Raw genomic sequence first — 8,897 nt, 5'->3', positions numbered from 1 at the left:
AAATATAAGGTATTTGTTTCTAAACCTTTCCCGATCCACAACAAACAACCTTTAAAAATTTCATCAACCGTTCTCTTAGTGTTACTAACAAACAAACATTCATTTTTACATATTTATGTAAGGCACCGAGATGCCTCATCAGAAATCTACAGCATTAATGCTGGTGTACCGCAGGGTAGTGTTTTGGGTCCAGTCCTATGCACAATATTTACATCAGATATGCCCACATTACGAGAAATAGAGGTAGCAACTTTTGCTGATGACACAGCGTTTATCGCTTCTAGTGGTACCCCTATAGAAGCTTCGTCTCTACTTCAAAACCAACTGAATATGCTGGAAGTTTGGCTCAACAAATGGAAAATAAAGGTTAACTCTGAAAAGTCTACACATGTCACATTTGCATTAAGAAAAGAGGAGTGTCCTGCTGTATTTTTAAATAATAAGCAGATTCCTACTAGGGATAAAGCTAAATATTTAGGGATGCATCTAGATCGACGTCTTACATGGAAAAGTCATATTCAGGCTAAACAGCAGCAATTAAAAATCAAAACTAAACGCATGTACTGGTTGCTCGATCGAAAGTCTCAACTTAGCATAGAAAATAAAATACGGCTCTACAAAGCTATCCTCAAACCCATATGGACATACGGCATTCAGCTTTGGGGTACTGCCAGTAAGTCCAATGTGGAGATTTTGCAACGTTATCAATCAAAAACATTGCGGTCACTTATTAACGCCCCTTGGTTTGTTACCAATGAAGCTATCCATTACGACCTAGGTATTCCCTTTATAAAAAATGAGATCCCTAAATATAGTGCTAGATATCTTGCACGTCTCTCAAACCATATAAACCCAATTGCTGTTTGTCTGTTAGATACAACTTATGAAACTATACGGCTAAAACGTTCTCATATCTTAGATTTACCATTTCTCTAAAACTTTCTTAGATTTAAGTCTGGCAAAAAAAAAAAAAAAAAAAAAAAAAAAAAAAAAATGAATTTTTGATGGATGTATTTAATAACCTAAGTTAATTATATTTTACTTATGTATATGTAATAAATTAAGTAATCCTTTATGTAGATTTGCTTAAGGACAAATCTACCTCTGCCATTACCTACTAGACCTAATTTACTGAATATCTTAATGTAGATAGATTGTAAATAAAGAAAGTTAAATAAAAAAAAAAAAAAAAAAAAATTTTACATAAGTATGTACATATGTACATATGTATGTATGTATGTATGTAAAGTTTGTATGGGGAAAAGAAAAAGGCTGTTTTTAGGGGTTTTCCGGGAATTATTCGAATTTTTCTCGCCGTAAAAACCATTTTTGTTTTCCCTTTGATGTTTTCTGTGTTTAGTTTGTAGTCTGTTCCCACGTTGCTTGTACTCCTTGTTTGCTCTGCCGTATGTTTTGGTTTTTTTGTCACTGTATGTATGTACCTATTTTTTTGATATTTCAGCACTGCACTGCACTCTAGTTAAAAGTATGTGTTGTTTCTGTGTTCTATTTTCACTTGACTTTAGTTTTTATTTTATTAGTTAATTTGTATTATATCGCGCCCGTTTATGGATTATGCAGAGTTGAGGTTATTGACCATTCTTTTGTGTTGTAACGCGCCCGTTCAATGCTATTTGTTAATATATAGTTATAATAATTCCTTCACTTTTTTGTACCTTTTAACTTTTTTGTTCTTTCTTTATGTATTGTATCGTTCTGTATTTAATTTTTATATATATATATTTTTTTTTCACCTGTGGTTTTTTATCATACATACATTGGTGCCTTTCTGAGCGGCTCGAAGGACCATTTGTCTGCTGGAGTTAGTTTCTATGGATTTTGCGGGGTATACTTACTTCGCCTTTAGTTATGTATCCCTGTTTTTATTTAAATTAAAGATTGGCAATTTTTTCGGAACCACTAACTCAGCGCTTTTTGTATTATGTTTTTGTTTTGCGGGCACAATTCAACTTTATAGTAATATAAATATAAAAATAAATATTAAAATTTTTACACAATTCTAATTAACTTTTATGAATTTGTTCACTGTTATTTCACACTAGTACACGCGACCGAAACGGTTTTCCAAATTTGGACCACAACTTTGACGAAAAATCCAAGAGTTGGCGAAACGTACAGATGTATCGGATGCGGGCATAGAAAACGAATTGTGTTGACCCCGATCTAACCAATCCTGTTTGATCGGTTAGGTGGTGAAAACGATAACGTATGGTGTGTGTGTAGTGTGGTTGGTTTGTTGCGTGGGGTTGCGTATATGATGATGTAGGTTGTGTGCTGAATGTGGTGTTGAGTGATGAGTGTGAGTTGTGTGATAAATGTTATGTTGTGTGCTGAATGTTGTGTGGTGTGATGAATTTTGTGTTGAGGGGAGAGATGCCATGAAGTCGCAAAAACAATAATATTTACGTCAATTTTCGTTATAATTTTATAATTTAAGAACTGGCTCACATATCCAGTCCAAAGCGCTCGGTTTTGACTATTTAGTAAATTGCTTATGTGAAGTTTGCACAAAATTGACTCAGCGGTTCTTTAGTTATCACATATTTTTTATCAAATGGATTCAATATACATACATTGAAGCTATATCTATACATATAAAAATGAATGCCATTTTCGTTTTATTTTACAACTTAAGAACTGGCTCATCTATCCACACCAAATCGTTAGGCCTTGTTTCGACTATTTAGCAGATGGTTTGTGGGAAGTTTGCACGAAAGTGGCTGAGCGGTTCTGCAGATATCACATTTAATGTATGAAACCAATTCAATAAACATAGATTCAATATGTATGTATATAATAAGTTATGTCCATTTTCTTTGTAATTTTATAATTTAAGAACTGGCTCACATATCCAAACGAAATCTTAGACTTTGATTCCACTATTTGGTGGATGGTGTATGTGAAGTGTGCACAAAATTGGCTGAGCGTTTCTACAATTACCACATTTTTTATACCAAATGAATTCTCATGATTCTGCCGTTGCAAAGGTCGCATACCTCTAAATATTCCACAATGGTGTAGACGATGTGGGCGTCGACAAATGGGGCACTTTATCCGAAGGGTCTCCGAAGTCCTCGATGTGGTCGGTGGTGGTCGGGTGCCACCACGAGGTGCGGGTGCAGGTACCCCTGTAGGCGCGGTTGCCGGTGCAGCAGCCGATGCTCTTGCAACTTGGTTGCACATTGGTTGCCGCCCGAGCGGTTGGCGTATTTGCGACTGGCGTATCTACATCCATGGTAATCTGTATAAAGGAGATGGTTAATTATACATATCTGTCATATAAGTTGATTTGGGCAATCGTGCCACGATATGTTGCATGAATGGGTCGTCGTATTGATCGACCATTTTTTTTTAGTTTTCTTTGTTGCTTTTGACGGTTTGTTTTTTTTTTGACGATTTGTTATTTTTTAACGGTCGATTTTATTATATCGCGATATTATCGGTTCGGTTTTTCGGTTTTCGGATTCGCGGTCGTCGGTGGTTGGTAAAAAGCACAGCTTCACGAGCGGTCTGGTTAGTGTTCCGTTTTACGTATCAAGATCCACGACTCGTATGTGACCGTCGGAGCCATAATGTAGCTTTTCTATGCGGCCAAGCCGCCACTCGGTAGGGGGTAGACCATCAGCATGAATGAGGACACAGCCTCCAAGTTTAGGCGCTTGTTCAGGAGTCTTCCAAGGGTATCTTTTTTGGAGATCCTTTATGTACTCGTCCTTCCATCGCTGCACATAGGAGCATTTACCCTCAAAAAACGGACGAAATTTAAAATTACAAACTTCAGTGATGGTACTCAAAATTGATTCTTTTTGGTACTTACATAAATAATCGTTCAACAATGAACCTATTAAATGAATGACCCTCAGGCCTCTATATTGCCACACAAGTAGCCGGAACTTAGACTTCGTTCAGAACGCACGTACTTATTCGCGAAACTCTCCATTGTTCTCGAAATTGCAAGTGGTTTTTTTTTATTGCGTGAACGGAATTCTTGAAAATATATTTTATGGATTCAGGACAACATGGTATGTATTTAATATTAATGATATAAAAATTAATTTAGTTAATGTATTATAATGTTTTTTTCGGGAAAACAATGAATCATTAAAAAAACTAATTTTTTTTTTAAATTTTTTAGAAATTATTGTTTTTGTTATGGTGTTGGGCGAGGTCGAGCTATGAATTATTTTTCCTAGTAAACTACAGGGCTTCTACTTAACATATAAGCTTAAACATTTTCCCCGTCTTTCCTCCCCTTTAAAAAAGGGCGTTGAAAAAAGTTGGTCAGTTGCATAAAATGAGTACTGATTTATTTATTTATTTTTTTGAATTAAATACTGAAATCCTGCTTAATTATTCCCCTACTTTCTGGGGAAATCCCATATCTCGGAACCCTACTGACCGATTTCGACAAAATTTTGAACGTAACATTCTTTTCATATTCCTCGGTGTATCCACTGCCTACAAAATCACACCGCGAATTATAAGGGCTGCCAGATTTATAAAGAACTAATTAATAAAAAAAATAATAATATCATGCAAAGAAAAAGAAATAATAGCCAATGTATATCAGAAAATAACCCTTTTCCCAATAGTTACAACCCAATCGCCACTAATGGAAACATGTCTTATGAACAAGCAGTAAGAGAAAATTCAGATCATCAATCTCAAGAAAATGTTTTCAAAAAGTTAGAAGTTCTAATTAATAAACAGGTTGAACTTACAAACACCTTAATGAATATAATGTCAATGTTAATTAACAAATTATGCAAATAGGTACTAGAATTGTTGCCTGGAATGCCAATGGTATTTCCAATCACTTATTAGAATTAGAACAATTTCTCAAAAACTCATGTATTGATATTGCACTGGTCTCAGAAACTCACTTAACGTCCAAATCTTTCTGTAAATTAAAAGGTTATGACATTGTTCGTGCCAATCATCCAGACGAAAAAGCTCACGCAGGGTCAGCTATAATTATTAAATTTAGTATAAAATACACTGTACTTGATCCCGTTAGGGAAAAATATCTTCAAGCTGCAATAATCAAAGTTAAACATGACGACAGTGAGATAGTTATTTCTTCATGTACTTTCCTCCACGATTTGCAGTCAAGTGCCATACTTTTATTAACTTTTTTGAAACTCTAGGAACAAAGTTTATTGCAGGAGGTGACCTGAACACAAAACATCCTTGGTGGGGTTCAAGGCTGGCGAATCCCAAAGGCAAAGAACTCTACAAGTGCATACGTCCAAAAAATTTGTTACCTTATCTACTGGTAATCCAACTTACTGGCCATCTGATATTAACAAAATTCCAGATCTGCTTCACTTTTTTGTAATTAATGGTATTCCTACGAGCTGCCTTGCAATCTTTGACTCAAATGATCTTAGCTCTGATCATTCGCCTATACTATTAAACTACAATAATTTCATGCACTCCTATACTAAAAGAAGAGGAATTTTTTCCAAATCCACAAATGTCGACCTTTTTCAAAAAGAGCTAGAACAAAACGCTAATTTGAAACTAAATATTAGTCTCAAATCATTTGAAGAACTGGATGAAGCTGTTGAAAATTTTAATATAGCGATTCACGAAGAAGCAATCTTGTCAACCCCTCAATGTAGGCAGGAACTAAGCCAAAATAGCAGCATTATACTCACAATAGAGGTCAGAAAATTAATACAAACAAAAAGAACTATAAGAAAAAGGTAAATCAGTAGGAATCGAAATGATAAAACTGCCCTCAATAAAATAACCAAAGAGCTTAAACAACGTTTATTTGAATTTAAAAACGATTGTATACAAAATTACTTAAAATCTTTAGGCACAAAAAATGATGACTTCTCGTTGTGGAAAGCCACCAAATATATTAAACGCCCAACCCTTAAAAATTCCCTGATCAAAAACTTAAATGGTGAATGGTGTCGCTCTGACCTTTCAAAAGCTGATGCATTCGCTATGCACTTAACGAAAATTTTCCAACCTTTTAATCTTTGTACTGCAACAGATAATGATGAAATAAACGAATTCTTAGTTAGTCCCTGTCAAATGGATTTGCCCATCGAACCTTTCCATTCACACGAAATCGCTAACCAAATAATGATACTCAGCAACAATAAAGCACCCGGCTATGATCAAATTAATGCAAAAGTTTTAAAATCCTTGCCAGACACAACACTCAAATATATAACACTTCTATTTAACGCAGTACTTCGTTTACAACACTTTCCTCTTCAATGGAAGTGCTCAGAAATTATTATGATACAAAAACCGAACAAGCCAGAAAGTGAAATGAAGTCGTATAGGCCAATAAGTTTACTGCCAACGCTCTCCAAAGTATTTGAAAAAATACTTCTTGGAAGACTACTGCCTGAGCTAGAAAAACGATCTATCATTCCCGAACACCAGTTCGGTTTTCGTCAAAATCACGGAACACCAGAGCAATGCCATCGTATTGTTAATACTATTCGAAATGCATTAGAATCTAAACAGTACTGCTCTGCTGTTTTTCTCGATATTCAACAGGCCTTTGATCGTGTTTGGCACACTGGGCTCATGTACAAACTTAAAAAACTATTACCTGCTCCATTTTTTCTATTGCTTAAATCTTATCTGAATGATAGATTTTTCTACGTCAAAGTTCGGGAAGAGCGATCAAATATTTATAGAATTGAGGCAGGAATCCCACAAGGTAGCGTGTTAGGCCCAGTTTTGTATACAATATACACAAGTGATATTCCTTTGTTAGATAACGTACTAACTGCCACATATGCAGATGACACAGCAATTTTTGCATGCAGCCCTTGTGCAATTGAAGCTTCGATTATGGTACAAGAAGTAGTTAGAAGTATTGATGTTTGCCTCAAAAAGTGGAATATTGCAGTGAGCACAGACAAATCTGTGCACGTCACCTTCACCTTCAGAAAAGGTAATTGTCCAAGTATTTTTCTGAATAATTCTGAGATACCATCTAAAAGCGATGTTAAGTACCTAGGCTTGCATCTGGACAGAAGACTGACCTGGAAATTGCACATTCAAACTACGAGAAAACAATTAAATCTGAAGCTTAAAAGAATGCACTGGCTTTTAGGGGAGAAATCAGAACTAAGTACAGAAAACAAATTACTACTTTACAAAACTATGCTTAAACCTATTTGGACGTACGACATCCAGCTGTGGGGTACAGCAAGTACTTCAAACATCGAAATTCTCGAATGATTTCAAAATATTGCACTTAGGAAAATTTTAAATGCACCCTGGTTTGTGTCAAATAAAACAATCATTACTGATACAGGTTTAGCTTTAGTTAAAAATGAAATCAAAAGATTCAGTAGAAATTATTTTAATAGATTGAGTTATCATACTAACCCAGTTGCAATAGCCCTATTATGTGACTCAAACGAAATTAACCGTCTTCAACGGCTTCATATATTAGATTTGCCATATATGTAGAAAATAAGCTGTTTAGCTGTACCCCGTAGGTACCAAATATGTGAACCCGATACCAATAGTTGACTTTTGCCCGAAAATATCGTTCATTGTGTGAGATATGAAATTGAGATTCACACAGAATCCTTTTCTGACAATAGTATTTCATTGTGTCAAAAATGGGTTAAATCGGGTCAATACTTTCCTGAGTCTCCATATACCTAATATAAAGATTTTAGAACTTCTAGGTCACTTTATGTTGGATATATCCGCCAATATTTGAGTCAAGTCTCAATGAAAATTGCAGAACATATTTAATTCAGAACAGGTATCTTTGCGCCTAAAATAGATACAATTGCGCAAAAACTTGACCCCTTCAACTCAACCCCCCCACCTATATAACTATTACCAATATTTTCGGACATCCACTTGACCTTGCTCCACATGATTGCTGATTGTATGTAAGGTACCTAAATGAAACCGAGGGAACATTTTTTTGAGAATGTGGCATATTATTAGTATGTGGGATGAGCAAAAATAGACATAATCTGGTCGGCACTACCCCCTTCTCAAATACATTCAATATACAATTTTCGGTTGCACCCGAACTTAGGTCTTCCTTACTTGTTTTATTTTAATATATTGCATTATTATATTTAATCATGCATTTTTATTCATTTTCATTCATAAAATCACTTTAAATAATTTTGTCCAGTTTTTGAGACCAAATGCTCCTATGTGCTGCGGCTGAAATCATGATGGAGAATTTTAATTTGCTCCCATCGATGTAATAGAGATAGCTACTCCACGCCTGGCTCAGGAATGGCCAGGGTGGGTGCTCCTTTTAGAAAATGCCCTGGAGTTAAGGCGGTGAAATCTGAGGGGTCTTGCGATAATATTGTGAGTGGCCGTGAATTGCGAACGGCTTCAATTCGATTTAATAACGTCGTGAACTCTTCGCAATTGAATTTATAATTTCCAGCTATCCATTTGAAATGGGATTTGAAGCTTTTTACAGCTGATTCCCATTAACCGCCCATATGAGGAGCGCTTGGGGGTATAAATTGCCAATTGATACAATTGAGCTCCAACGAAAGTTTTGCCATTATCGCTCATGATTTTGGATGGGTAGCCACGTCGAAACCTCTCGTGTCCAGAAATGGGTTTAGAACTAAGAGTGAGCTCTTTTTATCAATCGGCTTCGATTCTCTTAGTAGTGATATATCGCGGCTGAAGTAGCGTGCTTGTGTACATATATGTGATTAGTGCGACCTTTGCCTTTTGTAACTCTAGGTGCGTCACTGTGTTGCATGTGAAATTATGTGACCCTTTGACTTTGCCTTTGAGTTGCTCGATAAACTTGAGCGTATAAGCAACTACTCTGAGAGCTCTTGGAAACGATGATCAAGGATGTCAGCATCATCCAATAATGTGTGAAAGGTGGCGAT

This window comes from Bactrocera neohumeralis, unplaced genomic scaffold (genome assembly GCF_024586455.1).
Source record: "Bactrocera neohumeralis isolate Rockhampton unplaced genomic scaffold, APGP_CSIRO_Bneo_wtdbg2-racon-allhic-juicebox.fasta_v2 cluster09, whole genome shotgun sequence".
Classification (NCBI taxonomy): Eukaryota; Metazoa; Arthropoda; class Insecta; order Diptera; family Tephritidae; genus Bactrocera; species Bactrocera neohumeralis.
The sequence above is the reverse complement of the archived record's forward strand: the minus strand, read 5'-3'. Positions refer to the sequence as shown.